Below are 22,668 nucleotides of genomic sequence, written 5' to 3'. Positions count from 1 at the left end.
CAGTCCATGTGCTCTGTAGAGAAGGGGAATTCCCCTGTGTGTTCCAAAAACGGAGCAAAAATCACAGTAGAAAAGGTAAATGCAAGAAAAGGGTTAATGAGTACTTCCACCTCCCCCTCCTTCCTCCCCCAACCCCCCAGTTGGATAAAGATGGTCTTGGATACCCTTTGTAAATAGGAATGTGGAGGTGGGAGGGGAGAATCAGCCCGGCTCCGACTACTCGGCTGCCTCGGTGGGTGAGCAGGCGGGAGGAGCTGGTGCAGCCCGGGCGCTCTCCCGGGGAACGCGCGGGGGACGGACGGGCACTCGCGGGGCGGGTACGGCGGGAGCGGCTCCTGCGCGGGGAGCGGGAGAGGAGGACAAGGGGCTGACATGCTGCCCAGCGGCTGCCGAGCGGTCTATTGAAGAGTTGGGAGGGTTTCCCCTGTTTATTTTTTAAAATTCTTTTAAAAAACATTTTTCTTTTTTTCTACGCCGCCTCCTTGAAGCTAGTAGCAGCAAGGAAAATAAGATGAGGACGGAGAAATAAGACGGAGATGGTGAGCAGATCGCTGGGTTGAGGGGAATGAATGAGGCTGCCGGGCTATTTTCTGAGAGGTTCTTGCAGGGTGTAGTACGTTTTGGGGTGATTTTGCATCACGATTCCGGGCTAGACTTCTTTGTTTGCTGAAGGTTGCTGGTTCAGGTTTAATAGCGTTCATCACTTTATTGTGAGATGCGCAACGAGGAGTTGATGTATGCGAATGCCTGAGTTACATGCGCAAGCCACACACACAAGCAACCCCTAAACAAACCAACGTTGTAATAATCCTGCAATATGATGGGCAGCTCTTGTCATGGAGGGAAGTCATTGCTCAGGTTATTTGTGGCATGCATAGGAGATGAGTCTCTTTGTAGCAAAGACCAAACAAAACTAACCCATTTCTTCACACATGCGAAATCCATTACAGACTTAAAAGCCAGAGTTAGGGGTTATTTTTTAATTTTCGCTTTCCCTGCAGTGTTGAGGACCACGGTTAAAATCTGACGTTTGTAGAAGTTGAAAAACTCTTTGAAATGTTCATTTCTAGTGAATATGGAATAGTAAAGACTGTCTTCCGTGCTTTCTCTCTTGTTTTTTTCATGTAGGCACTTGTTTGTGTATGTGAAAGGGGGAATTCTTATAACATGCACTTTGCTTGTTACGCTGTCGTGTTGTGCCTTTAGGTAGGTCACAATGCAAAACGTGATTCATAGCTTGTTAAAAAAACCCCAAAGCAGATTTTTTTTATCAAGTGAAGACCTGTTATCATACCAATAGCTTAAACCCTAAATACAAGTTTTGCGGGGGTGGGGGGGGAAGGGGTGGAAATAACCCTGCTGATTTTTATTAATGGGAATGCTTTATGGTAAAAAATCCTGCTTCTAAATGACAGAATATTGACATTGGCTCATTGTAACTTCCTGTGGATAGAGTGCTGCAATCTGCTGAATACACTAGTCCTTTAAAGGTCCATAAATTTAGACATATTTTGTTTACAAAATTGTGCAGGACTGCATGATGCAGTAGTAAAATCTGAAATTTTAGTGATTTTAGAGATGTTGCAAGGCCCTACAAAAGAAAAAAATGCAGCTTCATATTAAATCTGCTATGGAAAAAAAAAGATTTGTTGTAATAAAGTAGTACAGGGTATGGATGGTGACTAAAGTAACTGCAAGGGCTGGAGAGTTTGGAGTTGGTATAGAAAATACAAGTTGTGAACTATGTTGGGGTCTTCATGTCAGGATGGATGGCTCTTAAATTTATTTAAGCAGCGTCTCCATCAATTCTTGTCTGAAATATTTAAATTATATGCTCCATTAGGCAGATGGTTTTATCTTCCCATTGCTTGGCTAAAGGAATGCATTAGGAAGCCAAGGTTTGGAAGAACAATAGTTTGACTGCATAGTTTCACTGCATGGTTTATCCTTGTGTATTGTTCAGAGATCATAGATTGTATTTTTTTTGACATTGGTGATCTTTATAAAGTGGATTTTGCTTATTTTATTTTTATGCCATAGTTGCTCTCAACATAAATATCTGAATTTCAATTAATATAACCATAATTTTGACTTACTATTTGGCTAAAATAGATGAAAAACAGTTCCCTTCTTAGAATTTAATCTATTAATTCAAAATCTCTGCAATTGATTTCAGTCTCAGAAAGTTTTTAATATTGGAAGAACCAGTAAGAGGTACAAATAGAGGGAGTTTCCCATTTTATTGAGTTAGGACACTGTACTAGAAATCGCAAAATTCCTGCCTTGTGCTTATACTTCAAATTTTGTACAAACTGTAGTTCAGATTAGATATCTTATCCTGAAGACCATCTGTATGCATATTACAGTTATATAAAACTAAGCTTCTGTACTTGATTTTATGTAATGCAACACATTATATCTGCAGTGCTTTTGGTGGATCTTGGGTAGTGTCAGAATTGATACACTGCAAGGAAAACCTGTTAGAATTCTTGTGCTACCAGGTTTGTTGTTTGTTGCTCTTAATATTTTATTGTGTGAGTATAAATCATTGACACAAACATTTTAAACAAATGCTGTAGCAACTTAAGTGTGAGATGACATTTGGCTTGTGTCTTTCCAGTTTACCCAGAGTATGACAGTATTTTGTCAAGTGTGATGGCATCCTAATAGCCATCACAGTTACCTTCAAAGCAGTTAGGTCAAATTTTTTACTTTCTTGTCTGTCTCTACAGAATAAGGAGGGAAAGGCCAACTATAGGGTTACACCAATATGCATAGGGAAGGAATTTCACATGTGTTGCATGCAGTTACCTTATTCAGACTTCCTGTGTGTCTCCTGAAAATTAGCAATGAGATTTTTAAGATTAAAATCCACGTATTTCTAGAAAAAGTGTTCTTTCCATAATGCAAGACATTTAGAGTATACATATAATTTGACAAACACATTTTCTTAGAGAAGGGCATCAGCGATACCATGGGTTTAAGCATTAAAATAAGAACAAGGAGATTTACAAGTATTCTCTTAAATTTCAGGTAGGATGTGGTCTACCTGTGAGCTGAAGTAAGGCAGGTAACCACCTGAGCATCTGAGAAAAGAAGCAATCGATTTAGATAACGAAGTGGGTTTTAATTGCTTCAGCTAACTTGTGTAAAACTAAGCCAACCCCAAAAAACTGCGGTGTGTGCATTTTGTTCCCTGTTTGTCCTTTTCGCTCCTACCCTTGCATCTCACATGCAGACCAAAACAAACTGTAAAGCTACTTCTGGTGCAGTCTGCTGAGGTTCTAGAGGTCTACATTTTCTCCATTAGCTTGGGTCACATTTGTTTTAAATAGTATGTAAGAGAAACAGCTAGTTCTAGTGAACCGAGTTCTTTTTGTGACTGGTTTTGTGCAACGTTCTAAGAACAGACAGCTTAATTTAGTAATACCCAATCTTTTGAAAGCCTGACAGTCAACCCTCTGGCATTCACATTTTCAAGTAGCATTTGATGTGTTGTCTGTAAATGGCTAATCATTTCATAGTAAGTGGACAGCATCTATTACTCATCCTTAACTTATACAGACTGATCAAACAAAATAATATTTTGGAGTCCTGATGAGGCTCATTGATTGCCACTGTTTCAGGGTAGTCTGACATTTTGACCCACCAAAATAAATGCCTTTCTTGGGATATTGGTTAATCTTAGGGATAAAAAATGTTAGAGACACCGTAGGAATGTATATATAGGTGGCATTTTAAAATATTTTAATCTTTTGCAGAGAATGCAATTTAGTTAATGAAGCTCATACCTAGTTACTCCTCATTACTACAAAGAACATACAGTTTCTTAAAGTGTTGTCGTTACTGGGAGCTTACCACTGTTGGAAGGACTGCTTCTTTCTGAAAATAATGAATCTTAACTACGGCAGCATGATACCCTTGAAGTGACTGGCTTTATTGATTTTTTTTTTTTTAACTGGTTACTTTATCAAAATCTGTAAAAATTGACACTGCACTTATATGTATTTTGCTTTGTAGTTACATGATTTTTGTCCCACCTAGATAAACATCTCTTTGAAGGGTATCTTGGTCTGATTCTGCAAGTCTTAATCCTCTATGATCAGCTGATGTTAATCACCATGAGATAAGTTGAGTGATTTTTGACTATGGTCAAATATATATGTCATATATTTTGACTATTTAGAAAGAGTAAAATTGTAATATTTAGATAACAGATTCCAGACTGAGTGGTCCAAGGAAGTAATTTTCATCCACCTCTTGTGTGGTGGTGATGCTGCTGCTGGCAGTGTTACAAGGTGCTGAGATCCATTGAGAACATATGGGCAGGGTTGTGCCTCTCTGTCTCACTCTCCAGTTTATATTGGACTGGGAAGACCTTTCTGTTCCTGAGCTACATGCAGTATGCTTCATCTCTTCAGATATGATGGCTTTCTTAGACAATTTGGGATATTTGTTCCATAAGGTCCTTGACTGGGTTGTCAAAATCTTCTGTGCATGCTTCAGTTGGTGTTATTTATAGTTACGCTTTTTCTGCATCTTGGAGCACAAGCGTTTTGTTTCAGAAGCTGCGACAGGGTTTCCATGAGATACTGTGCAGATATACACCAGTGCACCACTAATCTATTAGCTTCTGATTTGTAGGTCAGGGAGGAATTGAGATTTTGCTATCTAAGCAGTATCACCTCTTTGCTGCTTCAGTGCTTACATGACATCTCAAGTTGGCTGAAGATTGAAAGGACACTGTCAAGGTATCTTTTGCAATTCCATTTTTATTATTTACTTTGTTTGCCTTGTTATTGCTGTCATAAGCCATTGGAAACTTGAGGTCTAGTGCCTTAGCAGCAGGCCTTTGTCCTCCAGAACAGGTACTGTTTAGCTGCTTGTGGTTTATTTAAGAGTTGTGAAGCACTTACTGTCTTCTGAAATGCATTACTGAAGAATTACAGCTTAAACATTGCAAGCAAGTGAGAGGGAAGAAGTGAGTAAATCAGTTTGGGGTAAGTCCTGAGATTTTGTCATTATGGTAAACTCAGAATATTTATTATTTTCCTAATTTCTTTCAGGAACTAGTAGTTTGGAGTGTAGCATTAGCCATCAGTGCTTCCTTTGCACAGTTTTCTGTGAGAGTGGGCTTTTGTTATCGATTGTTATAAATTCCAGGGGATTGATAAGAAGACCTGCATTCTAATTGGATATAGTTGGAATTACCTGATGAAGTAATCTGTATAAGAATTCTTACAGGTGCAGTGGTATTGACCAATTGAGTTGCTGGGCATATCTTTACAGGATCTGGGCTTTGTGTATCACAAATGCCTTTTTTCTGTTCTAAGCTTAGTTATCTTCCCCTCCTGTTTCTGCTCTCATAAAAGGAATGATCATGGGGGTTTTTTGTACAGAAAAATGTTGCCCTAACTTGTTCCTGTATGAAAAAGTCTTCTCTTAACTGATCAACATTCATTGCAGTGTAAAGTTAGGGAAACTAGAGCTACTGTTTCCAGTAATTTAACTGCCTCTTCTTCATCTGCTCTGGTGGTGGAAGTCATACCTATGAGTTGGAATACCTCTGTGGAACCTTCTCATTCCAGTAAATGTTCTCTGTTTAATTTAGGTTATGTAGTGATAAAATTTTAAGTAACTGCTATTCAGAGCAGTGACAGAAGTGATGGCACAGACTTTTTTTACTGCATTATCCTGTTGGTAAGAACCTGTATTGCAATGTTTCACTATCAACAGTGTCCATGGCTACTGGATTCACAGCTTGATGAGAGCTGAACGTATATAATGATATTGGATAATCTCATTTTTGCAGGTTTTAAATGGGAAAATTATAATCTTTTTAACAGTATGCAGAGTAGCAAAGCTTGCAGAGATTGCCCAGAGGAAGGAAAATTGCAGTGACTTAATACATGGTTTATAAAGTGCAGGCTGTCTTGGGGAAGGAGAATCTGAGATGTGACAGTTAAGTTGGGGTAGCTACAGTAACTTCAGGCATGTCAATTAGAGGCCTGATTTAGAAAGGGCAGCCACTTCTGCATGTGGATTAAAACAGTGGATACAGACAGACTTCTCTGGAGGCTGATCCAGTCTGTGAGGTTGAATCAAGTCTTCTAACTGGCACTTTGTGAGCATCTCTCTACTGAGTAGCAAATACAGGTGTTTTATGGAGACTAGCTTCCAAAATTAGGAATTTAAAAAACTGAAATAATCTAACATTCCTTCTACAATTCTTAATCTGATGCAAAGAATCTTCAGTCATGTTCATCAGTAAAATGTCAATAACCACTCAAAAAACTTTGATTCAGTTTCGCGTAACAGAACATGTATTCTAATGGTCCCAAGGTATTGAAAACTGTTCTTGTATGCAGGATCCATAAATTTAGAAGTTTTCCTGAATGTTTAAGGCACACACACTTTTGCCTGAATAAGTATCACATTTGACTTTATTTTATCAATGTAATGTCAAGTGAAGTCTCAAACATGAACCTTAACTTAAACTGGCAGTGTTTTGCTTCTTTGCACCACGGGCTGGGTCATGCCATGCTGGTATAACTTCTCCTCATATTTTTAGACTGGTTCTTTTTTCATTCAGTATGACAATACAAGTAGTGAGTTATTGATGGCAGCTAAAGTGAGACCATTATGACTGTAATCAATAACACACCTGCATAGAATAACAACTACTACCGGGGACATATTTTGTATTGATTCAGAAATTTATGCTGTCTCCACTACACCCAGTCTGCTACTTCCATAATTTATGTAATAAAATCTCTACCTTAGAGAAGCTGTTACTAAGTTAAATACCAAGAAATGATGACATATCAAGATGTAAATTACATATTGAAGATTTTACTACAAGCAGAAACATCACTTTCTAAATTCCTGTGGGTTCTGATTCAGGACCAAGGCACTTCCTTACGGCAGGCTGAAAGATAATGGAAGTCAAAACCTGTGTTCCCTCTCCTGAGGCAGTATTTTAGAGGTGGAGGGTAAGGCACTGTTTTTAATGTGGTGTGACGATGGAAGATTATCGAATTGTACAATCCATAAGTTTGAAACCTCTGTAGGTTACCACATTTTTTTTCCTATGTTTCATTGTGGTATGTTCTTGCAGGTGATAAACAGTCTTCAGCTTTTACAAACTACTTACTATGCTGATGGTGGCGTTTCTGAATCCCAACCCATGCTTGTCTATCTAGTCAAGGAAACAAATGCCTCATTTCATTTATGATGCCACAAACCACTTTCTGCTGTTTGAGAAGCAGTATGATAACTCCAATTTTTAGGAACTTTAGTATTTAAGGTACTGAAGAACTCATGTTAAAGAGAACTGAAGCTTGCTACATACATATAAAAGGAACATGAAAGATTCTTGGTGATATTTATAAATTAATTGATACCTTGGCTGAGAGGTGTCTGTTAGGAATTTAGGCCCAGATTCTTAAAGTGATTTAGGCACCTAGTGCCTGTTAATTTCCATTATATTTCTTTCCAATATTGTCACTGAAACCAAGGGTTTAGCTTTAGGAATCCTTTTAAAAGCTTAGATCACAGGTTTATAAACTTCCTTGACTTGTTTCTTTCAGGTTTGTGTGATTGTTACAGCTTTTTTTTTCAAATAAAGATGGATTAACTTGGTAAGATGTATTGACAGGTATATTTAAATTATTGCAACTATTTAAAAAATGCAGTTGTAGATCAGTTTAAGATAAAACATCAGTCACCACAGACTTAATGTAAAGAAGCTCTGAGCATAAAACTTGATTTTTGATGTCAGCATATATGACTATTTATATACATTTGGATTTGAAAGACACAGTCATTCAAGAAACACAAGAATTCTATGGCCTTTCTCACCATGCTTGTTTAAAACTGCGCAGTTTCGAAGGCATTTAGTACATTCCCAAAACCTGAGAAAAGAATTGAGAGGTACATACAACTGCAGAGAGTTTCAAAATACAGAGTTTCCATTTACACTGTAGTAAACTGTGTAATTAGGTCCAATCTCCGGTGGAGATTGTATAATTCAGAGAATATTGAACATCCCCACTTGCTTCAGGCTGTCTAGTGGACTATATTGCCCACAATTAAACAGATGAATGCACAAATAAGGATAGGCATCCTTCCATCCAGTTCTAGCTATATTTAGCAAATTCTTCTCATTTCCCTCTCTGTAGGAGGGTGATGTTGGTAATCTTAACATTGGCCAAGAGAACTGTCAGTGTCTTAAACTCTGCCCTACAAGGTGTTTTACTTTCCCATATTGTTTTCACCTTGTGTTTGCTCCCTTTCTTTTGGATTAACTGTTTCTATGTCCTAAATGAAAAATTTGCTTTGCATTGACCATCTGAATGTAGAAAGAAGTAGAAGGTCATTCTCTGTGGCACAAGGGATTAGGAAGATACTGAAAGTTTCACAAGTTCAGTGTTCTGAAGTTTATTAAAGATACAACAAAGGCTGGGGAGCAATGCAAAGAAAACTCCTTTTTATGGAAACCGAAGGTGTAGATGGTGTAATTTTTTACGTTATTTTATGTGTCACTGTTTCAAGAACTACAATGACTCCTGTTAAAATGCAGTAGCCTATGTTGTATTACATTTAGGAAACACAGAATTGGGCTGAGAGAAATCCTATAATTGGCAGTAGACATTTTAAGCATAAATAAGACTATGGATTGGCTTATTATAGGTTTTATTTTTTTGTACTGCAGGCTTACTACCTGTGCAGTAATGAGTAAATACTGCTCTGTTTTGAAGGTGCAGTGTTTAGCCAAAGAAACTGGCTACTGATCCTGGTAGTGAAGGAACTTAACAGGTGCCAAATGCAGATGTGTTTGTCGCAGTAATGCAGTTGGGAAGAGGAGGCTGTAGGGCAGATTTGGTGTATATGGGATTGTATTGTGTGGTTACACCAATGATGCAGAAAGCAAGGCCTGGGAGATTAAAGTAATGCAGAGTATAGTTTGTCATGGTACCACAAAAAGAGGGAAAGACTGATAAGAATTACAGGATAAGCCCAACTACTTCATGTGAAAAGAGGTTAAAGTCTAGGGGCAAGCAGCTGGTCTCACACAGGAGAGAGTGATATTTTAAAATTTTAAAAATTATTTTTTCTTCGAAGTACTAAGCCAACATATTTTAAAACTGTAAAAGCTTAGAAAACAGTAATACAGGTATTTCTGTTGTTTCAGAAGTAGACAAACTGTGGAGCTGTAATCTGTAGGAAAAGTACTGATCTTCTGAGAGTTTCTGATTCTGGTTGAAGATGTAAGGATAAACCATGTAGAGATTTCAGAAGCTTTAATGTCTACATACTAGTTCAATTAGGAAAACTAGAATTTCCCGTAGTGTCTGATTTAGATGCACTGTCTTCTGTCTGTAATCTGTTAAGTAATATCTGCATGTACCCATGAGACTGCTATACAGAGGATATAATTATTTTGTTTACCATTTTGAGATTGATGTGAATGGAATCAATACCAGTTACTTTGCTTTTCATTACTGAAGGCATCTGAAATGTTGACCAACCGTATCTTCCTTGTGTCAAACAGATCACAAAGCCCTTATATACACACCATTTGACCTTCTAGGACATTCTTCAAAGAACTGGCAGGCTTAGCATGTCACTTTTTTCCTCACTTGAAGAAATTAAATCTAATTAGGAGGATCCTACTAATACAATGTAGATACAGATTACAGGTGCACAGTGTGTGTGGAGAGTCCAGAATGAAAATAGCTGTAATGAAGAAGCCGGGGGAGGGGGAAGGCCCTGAAATAGGCTGACTTAATTATCAGTCTTGTACTCTAAAATAGTAGACTTTAGTAGCTGCACTGATTTAAAACATTTACAGCAAGTTGGAAAATTTTGTTGGGGAGAAATCTCTCGGTGTATTTTCTTCTAGAGAATATAAAATGAGAAAGGCATTATGCACAAATGCAACAGTTGCACAATTTTAGTATTAGTGATTAACACCTGATATTTATTTCTCTCTTCTTCACCCAGGTGTAGTTTGACTGGGTACCCCTGAATTACTTACTTGTTTTTAGAGTGGAAGCACGAACAGAATTGACTTCTCCTTGGGAAACCTTTGACATTTCACTGGCTGTTAGTGTTGTCCTCCTTAACAGCAAATGTCACTTGAGACTTTTGTAATAGAGAAGAAAAAAAAATGCTTGTGCATGCTTGTCATTTCACATGAAATCAAGTGACTGATTTCTGATAGAAATCTCAAGAGTATTGAGTCCATAAAAGTTTCTCTCAGATCCCCCTCAGAATAACTGGGTTTTGCACATATTTTTTGAGGCAAGGAGTGTTAATAGTGGATTTTCTGAGAAACTGTTTAAAATACTTTTGATACTATAAAATTGAGAGAAACTTCTGAGTATGTACAAGACAAAATCTGCTGGTTTAAAGTAGGTGTAATATCTGGGACTAAAAAAAAGAAGTGAGCTTGTTTTGTGTGTCCTTGTGTGACTGGGGAATCTAGAGCAGTCATTGGAAGAAGAAGGAATCCAGCTCTCTGCATTATTGGACCCAGAGGCCATACTGTGTGATTACTAATGCATGCAGGCATGGTCAATAAATTTCATGGTTATACATCTCATTGTCATTTTTGAAGCTCATTGATTTAAGCAGCTCACGCTGATTAAGAATACTACAACAGGCAGCACAGCCTTATACGCTGACAGGTACAAAGTGGAGGAGTCTTATTTCAATCAAAAACTGAGGAAAAATTTGCTGTTAAGTGTGAACTGAATGCTGGAGCAAGTTGGCCAGAGATTGTGGAGATCATATTCCTGGAGATTTTCAAAACCTGACTGGAAAAGATCCTGAGCAACTTGCTCAAATTGACTCTGCTGTGAGCAGGAGGGTTGCCAGGTGATATCCAGGGGTGTTTCCAATCTCAGCTGTTCTGTGTCTACGGTGCAAAAACCAGAAAGTAGTTCCAGGGTTGCAAGACAATCTCCCTTTATGTTTCTCCCCAGTGGGGATAAGCCAACAGTGACTCTCCCCTCGCCTGTGCTGGTTGTGAAGAGGGAGCTGGATGGACAGAGCTGAGTCAGGCTGGGATGTGGCTGCAGGTCTGAGGGCGCCATTAGCAGCTGCATTTATGAGACCACAGTTCGTGTTTTTTAACCAGCTTGGTTGTATCTATTTAAATTAACATTTAAGGTCAAACTTCTGCCATTAGTGCAATAAAGAATTTTAAGAGGTTTATTCAAATTTAAGTGCTTCCACTGTCACTTTATACAGCTGGCTTCAAAGCATTTTGACTTACATTGAACATAATCTTCTAATGAGTTTTGTTTTTGCCAGGAGATACATGTTTCTTCCATTATCTTGTTTGCTTCTATTTGTACTTTGTGAGTAATATTTGCATTTACTTTTCTACAGTACCATGTTGGTAACAGCAGCAGGAAGCCATAGTTAGCTCTGCTGGAACATTTTGGCCTCTGGAGTTCTTGTTACTGCATTCAGAGTAAGAAATAACTGCCTGCTTATCTTTGCTTATATTTGGATACTCTCATCCCCTTTTTTGTTCAATATTCCTTTATTGGTTAGACATAAGACAGCTGGTAAGAATAGTAAATCCAAGTTGATTGTAACAGATTTTGTGTGACATTGGCATGTCTGTAACTAGGAAGATGAAAACAATGTGCAGTGAATATTTTGGACAAACTGAAAGAATTTGCTGAAATAATTCATAATTGTCCTGCCTGCTAGACTGGATAAACAAAGTGAAAATTATTTCCCTTTATTTGTGCACATTTTTGAAGAGCCTCAGAATTGCTGTGATGGTGTATTGAGCTGTATTTCTGCTCAGTGCTTTTTTGTGGACATATTTCGTGTTACCTGTAACTTCCATCAGTGCAATCTTCCTGTGGAGAACATTTCCTGTGGCTGGACTGGGAGAGCTGTGTTCAGTTTGCACCTCATCAACTGGTCTGCATTAAAGCACCTTGAAGACATATTTGTAATATTAAAATAAAGGTGCTTAGCCTTTGTTTAAAATACTGTCTCTCTGGAAGCAGGTTACCTAATGAGCATGTTTACTCATCTCATGGGGACAAAGCCTGAGCTGTTAAATTTGTGGCAGCAAAACGAAACAATTTTTGAACCAAGTCATCATTTTCAGCATCAATAGAAGGTCATGCCCTTGTCAGCTGGCATTGGTTCTGCATAAGGTTCCAGTCAGAATTGGCTGCCTTATGCTTAGAGCTGCTCTTTTAAGAGACCTTCACCCTTCACTCTGTTTGGAGCTGCTGCTGTGGTGGGTCTGTTGAATATTTATGAGACTTATTACGAGACTTCTTCTTGCAGTCAGAGTGTAGACTTGTTAGTTCTCGTCTGGCAGAATGAAGTTTGTTCAAGCTCATGAAAGACTCTACTTCCATCATTTCTTCTCTGCTTACTGTTGTGTGTTAAGCCATGATACTGATTTAAGTTCAAAATATAACTCCACTTGTACTACTACAGTAGTTTCAAGGTTGGCTTGGTTCCTGAGAAATTCAGACCTTGCGGGACCTAGAGTTTGGCAGACTAAACTTTTTAAACAAGGTTATGAGTGAAGGCTGGAAAGCTTGTTCTCTTGCTCTGCTGCTTGATTTAACTAATGTTCTACTCAGCTGTAGTGTATAGAGATACCCAAAATCACTCTGAATCCTCACCCCTTGCAATTTTAAGAATACGACATTGCAAAAAGTTAGGGATCTGTTTTAATAGTAGGTGATTGTTCTCATCAGAAATTTTTACAGTATGCTTGAATTTCTCTTCCCATAAGCATCTTCAGATGATGGAAAGAGATGGATTTTTAATCAGATGTAAATTACCGGAATGTCAAAGGCACTTTTTGAGCAAAGTTGCTCACAAAAGAGAAGAAGTTTTATAACATACATAAATGTAAGTTATATATAATTACAGTTTCTGCCTGAACTCTTCTCAGGTCTTACAGGCATATGTAGGTAGCAGGGTATCCAGATTTGTAGCTCAAATGATACATTGCTTTATTGAAAACTTACATTAAATCAGCTTACTGTCAACTTCTGCTTTTCTTGCATCATCATTAAGAAATTCACTGATTATTTGCTTTTTTTTTAAATATGCCATAATTTTCCACTTGTTTTGAGAGTAGAACTTTTAAAATGGCTCATACAGGATTTACATATTCATTTAAAAATAATTTTAGAAGTGCAGTTTAGGATTTATTGCAATGTTTTAAAATTTTATCAAGCTACTAGTGGCATTTTTTAATACATTTTTTAATAAGTATTGTCCTGTTGATGTCTGTTTAATATTATTTCTGCTTATTATTATAACTGCATTTTTTTTGGATTAGAGGAAATTGTGTGTTCATTTTATTCTTTGGAAAAATGTTTTTAAAAGGGCAAGCATTGGCAAGATTTTGCTTCTGACCTCTGGATTGAATTGCTCATCAGGCAAAGTCTGAATTGCTAATAAAAATGAAACTTTTGAGGAAAATTCTTGCCTGGGGTTGGATTTGTACTGATTCAACACATTTTTTATGATTATACCATCTCCCTCCATGCTGTTTCTGGAACAACATGACCCTTTTAATGAATTTCATTTTGTGACAAACTGAATTCCCATGTACGTGCTCTACTTGCTTGTGTGTTTTGTGTTTGTGATGCGGTTTCTCCTTTGTTCTGCAGCACTTAAAAGCATTTACTTGTCAAGAGTTGAAGATAAATAAAGCATCATGTTAGTAATTAGCTAAATTTTCGTTGTGTCATCCTAAAGGCAGTGGAATTACTGTATCAAGACATAGTGTTGTCTTACAATTTGTAAATTGTGAAATGAAACATAAAATTTACCATGGAAGGTGACGACATGTGGGGAGAAGATACGGATTTTTGGAGGCAGCCAAATGCTGACTTGCTTACAAGAATTGTGGGACAAACCCCAAAGTCTTCCTTCATAAAAGCAGTCTGCAGGTAGTTGTGTTCGTATTTCTTAGATGACTTAAAAAATCAGTTTCTTAGACATAAGAAGCTGTTTTTCCCACTGAGTGCACTTACATCCTTTGTGGATCTGAGTGTTAGTCAGTTTTTCTCTGGTGTTAGTGGGTTCAGATGAGGCCTTGTGGGTGAGCACTCTTCATCCAGAACAGTAAACCCCCTCCCCCCCAATAAAACAACCCCTAATTATTTGTGATATTCATTACTTAAATCACTGCTGTAAATCCCTCTATGTCAGTGTGACTGTCCTACAAATCCAGTGTAGCCAGCAGTAGAAGGGCCAATGGTCAGTGGTGCTTTGGCATTGTAGTGCTGTAGCTATACTTGGGCATTTATTGATTGATTGATATATTTATATAATGTATTTATATATAATACTTATATATTTATTCCTCTGTGTCTGCCCAATATGTAGTGATAATCAAGAATTATATGGTACTACCGTTCCAGCCTCTTGCTTTCTTCTTGTTTTTAACTTAAACATTCTGTAGAGAAATCTGAGATCTAAAGTTTTTTAGATTTTAAGTTTAGGGTAAAATTTATCCTCCTCTCTCCTGTCAGCCCCAGTGCTGCTCGCCTGTAGTATTCTACACTGAAGGTGTGACTTCCAACTTGCAGTGTACCTATGGAATTGGGTGTATTTCTAGCTTGGAAAGAAAGGCAGGTAAAAGAGTTGGAAATTTATGATATTTGGAGTTAAACATAAAGAAAAAATTGATCAAAACTTGGTAAAATGTAGCCCAAGAAAGTGTTTGTATTCCTTGGGAATTAAAACTTTGTATTACTGTTAACTTGATATGAAAAATGCTGCAGCTTCCTTGTAACTTCATATATGTTTGTTTTCTTTAGAAAATATTCTTTTGTGTATGAAACAAGTATTAGGTCAGTGAAACCAGGTGTATGATCCAGGAAGAATACATTTAAGCAAAGAGAAAATAAGGAGAAGCGTCTTGGCTATTTTTGCATCTCATTATGGTACACTTAAAACAAGTGATTTTTGGATTTTATGACCCAGAGATTTCAGTTGAAACTTTTCCACATGCTAGAGCATTCAAACCAGATAGAGATTTCAGCCTTGAACTTTGATTTTGGGAAGCAGGAACTCTGCAGGCTGACGAAAGCCTTGACTTGGGGTGTTTTGAACTAGGGATAGCAGTGCAGTTTTGGCAGGTGTTTGACTGTATATGGATGTTGTCTCATTCCTCAGGTCAACAAGCTTTTAGTTACACTGGTTACAGAGTTTGTTCAGAGTTTGATCTGCCTCTTATGTTTTCCAGGGATATCCGTAACTGAGTTGTGCTTTATGAACAAGGGGAGGGGCCTAACAACCCGCCTGAAAGGGTGGTAAGGGTTGGCAAAATTTCTTACATATACTTACATTTCTTACATTATTACATGTGTTTGTGTGTATGAAATCAAGAAAGCAAAATTGTCTGGGACAGTAAATAGAAAGATTTAAAAAGTAAGTCTCACAGTTGACATTCTTTAGCCAACAATAAAGTGATAAAAGGCTAAGTTCTTTTTATAGTAACAGCCTGCAGTGACCTTTCTCTCAAACAGAAGGACTTTTCAACTGAGTATGGCTAAAATATGCAAGAGTTTGAATTAGCCTGCTTGGAATAACAAATCACCAAATAAAAACAAATGTTTGTTATAATCAAAATGTAGAATGATCAACTGCATATAATGTAGCTAATAATAAAGCTTCCAAAACTTTATACATGGGCCTTTTCAAGATATTTTGTTCTGTCTGGCTTTTAGACAAGAGGTGAACTGACTTCCCACCTCCGTACTGCCCTTTCTCAGCCCCTCAGTTTTGTGTTCAGCTGTACAGACAGATTTCATTTGGGGTTGTTCTCAGAGCTCTGTGTGCAGAAATCTGTGGCACAGGAATGTTGCACTGTTCTAAACTCAGTAGTTACCTACAGGCATGGTGGGGTGTGGGCCTTGCTGTGGCAGAACCTCCTCGCTGTAGGTGAAGGGCCCTTGCCAGAACAACACAGTCAAAGTAGACAAAGACCAAGCAATTTATTAATTTGTATGACTTTCACTGATCTGAGAAGTCATTACTGAGACCTAACCAGGCAGAAGTTTCCTTACACAAGGAAAAGTCATTTACATTGGGATAAAGGAACATAATTTAAAAAGCCTGGTCTCTTAAATTACTAAAACCAGAAGACAGCTGTCTAAATGAATAAAATTGATTGAATAATTCAAACTTTTAAAAGCTTTCATTTCTTTTTATTAGTCTCCTTTTTAATTTGTTTTAGGGAAAGTACATTTTTGGGTAAAAGATGGGAGTACAGTTTACACAGTACAATCAAAACTGAAAGCTACTGCTTCTGAATATCCTAAGCAATACAGAAGAGGTGGGAGATTTCTTAGGGGATTTGTCACTGTAATAGTCAACCTGAGGTGAATCTTGTAGTGTTTAAAGCAAAGGAAAATGATTGTAGGGGTGAAAGGGAATAAAGTGACAGGAACAGAAGGTGTTATCTCTTACCAAACAGCCTGACTGCTCATTCAAAATTAGGTAAAAAGGTAGTAGGCAATCAAATGAAATGTTGTTGGTAGAGACATGACAAACATATATCTGTCATTATTTTGCAGTATATTTGTGAAGGAATGTACAGCTTTTAAAATCTTTCTGCTTTTTCTACTCTGAAGAAACAGTACTAATTGTCCTATCATTACCAAAGGGCTTTTTTACAGAGTTCATGTCTAAGACTGATTTCTCGTTTCAGAAGTGAGGTATTCTTGATATTCCTTTTAAAGAGTATGTCACCCTTAATCAGGAGAGCCATACATTTTCAGAATGATGGTGCTTTCAGTTTATTGCTTCTCAGCCCTAAAGAATGCTGGTCATTACAAGTGCAACTCATTGACTGAGACTGCTAACTTATAAAGCAATTCTAGGTTTATTTTGATTGGTTATTGGTTTGTGGCTTTTAATGATGAGATTGAATTGCCTTTCTGTGCAATAGACATTGTGGTGGAAAATCTAAAAAGTTGGAGCCGTTTGGAATTGCTCTTACTCCCACTGAGGTCAGCAGTAGCATTTCTGTGGCTTTCAGTGGGAGTAACATTATACTGTCTGAATGTGAAGACTTTTCTTTCAAAAAACACTTATAATAGTCTGCTTTAATTAGGGTTTCGTGAAAACTAAGTAACTATTGTACTATTTGTTTATGGATAAAAAAGGTATTTCCTAAGTAGGAGAAAGAAGTTGTAACCATTTCTGTTGTGCCAGCATATTGGGTTTCTTAATACCTACAGCTCTGAAAATCATTGTACCACAAAAATTGGTTATCTAGAACTGTTTTGATTATATCCTCCAGTGTATTTTATTATATTGTCTGTAGGAGTAGGTCTGAGCAGACAGAAGGCCTTCTCACAAGGGAGTGTTGTGGGATGAATACTTATTGGAGTAGTGGTAGACATGGCTAAATTCTGCCATTGCAGGTATTACTGGTCATGTGAACAGGGAATCTGGACTGGAGAGGAAGCATGTCATCTCCTGAATACATGTAGGTTTCAAAACTGTCTATTAGTTCTCAACTTTTAATAAAAGGTTAATTATTAGTAGTAGCATTTTTGTGGATGTCATTTAAGAAAAAGGTTATTTTTTACAAAGGTAAACATTTCAAACAGTGAGATGCTGTATTTGCTATGCAATAACTGTCATAAGATTTTTTTTTTTTAAATCCCCTATATGAAGATGCTGTTACAGGTGAATTTGGCATATAAGCTTCTAGCCTGTGGTTGCCCAGAAATGATTTGTGAAACATGAAAAATAAGTGCCTTTTCAGAAATTAATACTAAATAGTCATCTCTAGAACTGTAGTTGTGTGATTTAAATGGTCAGTTTTGCTTGTGGTATACAAAATGGAGTTGACTTGATTTGAAATGTGTTCCAGACTGCCAGATTTCAGACCTCAGCCATCCAGACTGGGTGTTTTCAAGCTGTTAGGAACATTCTTTTTTCCTTGTAATTAATTTTCTTTCCCTAATTCATTGCTTGTAGATTTATGGCTGCTTATTTTGGGTTTCTACCATATTTTCTGGAATGATCAACAGTGATGAATTAATCTTAATTGATGGATTACTATACATTAATCAAACTCTTACTTAATGGACTTGATATTTCTTGTGAGTAAGCTATTTTTTTAAAATGTTGTCTATAGTTAAGTTTATTAAATTAAGACTTGGGCATGTAAGAGTCTTTGTCACATATGGGAAGCACAAGATATGACCCAAATACTCAAATTAGCCAAAGTTAGCATTTTGTTTTATAAGCATTTGCCGCACAAACAAATCTGAACTAAGTAATTTTAGAAAGGAATTCCTCCTTCATATGGTGTACGTTATATGTAGATATCAATTAGGTATTTTTCATCTGTAGCTCTTGGAAAATATTTTTATCTGGTTTATCTGATGCCAAGTATATTTATCTCAAATGGGAAGTTTTGCTATTGTCTCTGCATGACATGGTTTACAAACTAAGTCTGATGACTTTGTGTTGTGTGCCTGAGAGTTTACCTCTACATGGTTATCTTTAGTTAATGATCATACAAGCCTTCCAGAATTGCTGCTGAGTCCTACTTTTGCCTTCATTGTTATCCACACCGTGGTAGTGCCTTTGGTGGTGTTGAATAGATGTCAAAAAGTATGTTGCATTCTTGTGTACAATATGCATGGATTTAATTTCTTATATTTCTTGATGGAAATTTGGAATCACTTAATTCCTAATTTAAAATGGTGGGTTATTATAGCTGGTGAAGGGGTCAGTGGCTCTGACCCAGGAAGAGGTGAGCGGTCCGGGGAGATGGTCCCGAAAGGAATCGCCTTCCCGAGGCCCGGCATCTTCCCTCAGCTGCTGGCCAGGAGGGCCCGTGCAGAGACTGTCAGCTCTTTAGTGATTATCAGCTCGTGATTCCAGCTCAGCTCTGCAGAGCAGCCTCCAGGCCAAGCCAGACCAGAGAGAGAGACGAGAGGCTCGTGTGGCTGGTTCCCCACGGAAGGAGCTTTACTGTTGGTCCGTCCTCCGGCAAAGGGGAAAGCCAGGGACGACAGCTCTCTCTGTCCCACAGGGGCAGAGGGCTTAGCTTTTATAGGGATACAGGGGATGGGTGAAGGCCAATGGGTTACAAGGGATCTGCATAGGGTCTCCTAAAGGATTGTGGGTCTGTCTTTTCTCGCCGTGACCAAAGAAGTGGTTGCCTTTCCAGGGAGTCCTGCTGGGTGATTGCAAAATCTCTTATCTCAGCAGAGATCCCTCCAGGGCAGGGGCTTGGCATACCCCACAGTGGCCTGTTTGAAAGCATGGGGATTTTGTCCTGGTCCTGCTTTGACTCGTCTTGGTTTATTGATGCCAGCTGGAGAGTTGAGCTCTTTCACTTAACCCAGATGAGGTCTGGATGATCAGCCCCTGGGATGTTGGAGTTGCTCCCATACATGCTCAGGTCTTCTCCTAACAAAGATGACAGCAACAGGAGCAAGCCTGGTGCTCTGCAGCAGTGGTGTGACAGGCTGTGGCTATTTATTTTCCTCCACTTCACTGCGCAGCTACATAGCACTAACAGAAGATAGGTTGTATTGCTATAAATAGTATTTTATGGTTTGATCAGGTATGGTTTAAAAAATTATAATTTACTTTAGTGAGCATCAGTACTACTGTAATACTGATTTCTGAAACAGGCAGATTTTTTCAGTAGGGTGTCTACTAAAAGTTTGCAAAATAGCTTACCTGTCTGAAGTAGAATTTCATTGAATTGCCTGGCTAAGGTTGGCCTTAGAAGTCTGTATGATACATCGTTGTGTGCTGCCTTGCTCTCTGCTTCATGGCTTGGAGAAAACCTGCTTCATCTGAAATGCGTTAGTATTCAAAACCTGGATGCTCTTCTGGACTCAAAGGACTGATAATCTGTATTTGAGATATGCATGTGGAAACATGCTAATGTACACCTATCAGTGGAGCTGTACATCTTTGCGCACATTAGTATTGAAAACAAATATGCAGCTTCTGATCCTTGAGCTCTATCTGGCAGTGTTTCCATTCTGGCCAAACATGCGATGCAACTCCTCTGTCATATCTTTGCTGGCGTATTCCCAGATGCCATACCAAATTTCCCCATATGGATCCAGTGAGGAGATTAAAAGTTTACAATTTAGTATGTACTTTCATAGCAAGAGACATGATAGGCCTTTTTAATGTTCATTCAGTGTTCTTGGAGACATCTCTGGCAATAGTGGAGTAAGATGGGCATGGTCTATTAAAACTACAGTGAATAAAACTTTAGGACCCAATCTCTTGATCTAAATTTCTTACAGCAACATCTCTATAGAATTGACAAGACATAAACAGTAGACAAATTTTCTCTTCTTATTTAGATCCATTAAAGGCCTTTCCAAGTGGATAAAGGAAACTTAGATGATGAAGATAATTAAACAAGAAATACAAAGCATTAGCTTAGAAAAATCTTACAATACCTGCCCCTTAGTAAGCCTCCCCTCAGAAGTATATCCTCACAGAACAGGTACAGATGGAATTGAAATGCAACCAATTTAGCTGCTGCACCATCTCATGGTGACTGTTTTTAACTTTTTCTTCTTTATACTTTTTCTTAAAAAGTATACTTTATAAAAGGCAACAGGCAGTTTTATTTGGCTTTGGGTACTTTCTTGATTTCTTGTAGTTTCAGTATTATTCTTCCATTGTAAACTTTCATGCCTTACGGTAAGCATTGATTTTTTTGAATTTTTTTTTTCTTTAAAGCTATATATGGTGTATAAATTGGTGCTGGGTTTCAACAGGGCTATACATGGAACAAGTCTTCCAAAACTGATTTGCAGCTTTGCTGTAGAAACTTGTTGGAAATTGTCAGTAAGAATTTTGTGAGACTTTTTAATCTTGCACAACTTCAGTGTAGGGTCTTCCTGTTAAAAACCTGATGACTTTGTTGAATTTTGACAGAGGTTCTTAAAATGCCTATACAGCGAAGTCAAGAGCATTTAGACTCTAATAAAACAGTCCCCTTTGCATTTTAGATTTAAAGCTGAATTCTTCCTCCATCTGGAGTGTTATGCATGAACAACTGCAGAGATGCATTGTCCGATGAGAGTTCTGGCAGGGATTGTTTCCCTGGAACAGTGCTTTCAGGAGCAGAAGGGAAACGTGCCCTGATCTGTCTCAAAAGCTAAAAGCATCGCTTGTTCCTCCTCTCCTTCCTGACTGGAATTCCAGTAATTGTTGTAGCTTTGGCATCGCCCACATCAGTAGAAAGGGAGACTTTGTTTCTTGCCACTGCTTCCTACCATTGCCAAGATGGATCTTGGGCATTTTTGACTGGGGATATGAGGGCATATTTATCTCATTAAAATGATCATTATCATATCCTATTGTTGACATTATCTTCAGCATGTTCTTTCTTTTAATTGAATTGTAGCCTATTGTATGGTAATTCTTTGCTTTCCTAAAGTATTTCTTCTCCTTAAGATATCTGTACAGAATCCGAACTGACAGCTGACAGAAGACTGACTTCATAATGCTGTAATGGATTGCAGTACTTCTTGTGTTGAGCATTTTTTCTCTTGGCACTAGGCATTTGTGAAAATACTTGCTGGGGATTTTTTTCACATTTTTCTATATACATGTATAGGATGATGTTTTGGCACAAAGATGTAACACTTCATTTAGTGACAAAGATAAAATTTTCAGCATTCTTGGAGGAAGTTTGTATTTGTTTGATAGTTGCACGTCACTCTCAGGGTATTTATAGATAACAGGGGGCAGCACAAAGATTAGATGCTTTCCAGCATGTGTTAATGCAGTATTATAACTTTCAAGAAGTTTTTTTTTAATGGAGCTGAGTTTAGAAGGATGTTTGAAAACAGCCTCGTCACACATGTCATCAAGGTCAGAAGGGAGAGAAAGCAGACATTTCAACGTTCCAACTAAATTTTATGAAAGGACTGTAGAATGTAAGTGCTTGCTAACCAGTGAACTAGTCTCTTCATGCCTCTTGAACAGTCCTGCAGTAGAGATGATGCAGTTTATCCTGTTCCATGAAATTTTTAGCTCGCACTGCTTGGGACTTGAAGGTTAAATTTTCAGGTACTATAGTTGATAAAAACCACTGATTGATTATGAACCCAAAGTGGCGTCATGAAAGCCTGGAGGGCATGGTGTGGAAGAACCCCTAAGTGAGGTTGGGAGTGTGTTGTCTGTACTTGGAAATCCTCTAATGGTTTATGTAGTGGAGAACAGAGGTTCATTCTTGCTGTTTATAGACAATGGAGGCTCTTTTGGCATTTTTATCATGGTTCTCTACCATCAGTTCTGGAGAAATGTGAGCAGTTGGTTCCATGTTGTAGCAGCTCAGTGGTGGTGAATACAGCTTATTCCTTGGAGTGCTACTTTAGAACACCTTTTAATTTCAAATAAACATCCAACTGAAAAACACTTTGCTGAGCACTGGACCTGATTAACACTATCATTACATGTTTCTGCATGTAGTAATTTAAGCTTGTTACTTACAGTTTTGGGAAGCTGACGTGCATGTTGGTAGCATTCAGTTGTTAATTAAAAAACACATAAATAAGTAAACATCAGTTAGACTAATATTATGCCCCCAGACCTGGAGGTGTGCAGCCTCATCAAAAGCAGACTTTCTGTAATACCCTTTGTGTG

At 37.9% G+C, this 22,668-nt stretch overlaps 1 protein-coding gene across 8 annotated transcripts in view; it reads left to right on the top strand.

Moving 5' to 3' along the window:
* Positions 1 to 326: 326 nt before the first annotated feature.
* The window catches only part of ARVCF (ARVCF delta catenin family member), a 259,648-nt gene continuing 237,306 nt past the window's right edge, over positions 327 to 22,668 (top strand). For 5 of the 8 annotated variants that reach the window (XM_042034727.1, XM_042034729.1, XM_042034728.1 and 2 more), the window contains exon 1: positions 327 to 539. The gene's annotated coding sequence lies outside the window, so the exon portion shown is untranslated. The remainder of the gene's footprint in view (positions 540 to 22,668) is intronic. The other 3 variants (XM_042034736.1, XM_042034735.1, XM_042034730.1) reach the window with 2 other exon arrangements.

This window comes from Corvus kubaryi, unplaced genomic scaffold (genome assembly GCF_017639235.1).
Source record: "Corvus kubaryi isolate FWS band 111438036 unplaced genomic scaffold, C.kubaryi_AGA036_p1.0 37382, whole genome shotgun sequence".
NCBI classification, from domain to species: Eukaryota; Metazoa; Chordata; class Aves; order Passeriformes; family Corvidae; genus Corvus; species Corvus kubaryi.
The sequence above is the reverse complement of the archived record's forward strand: the minus strand, read 5'-3'. Positions and strand labels throughout refer to the sequence as shown.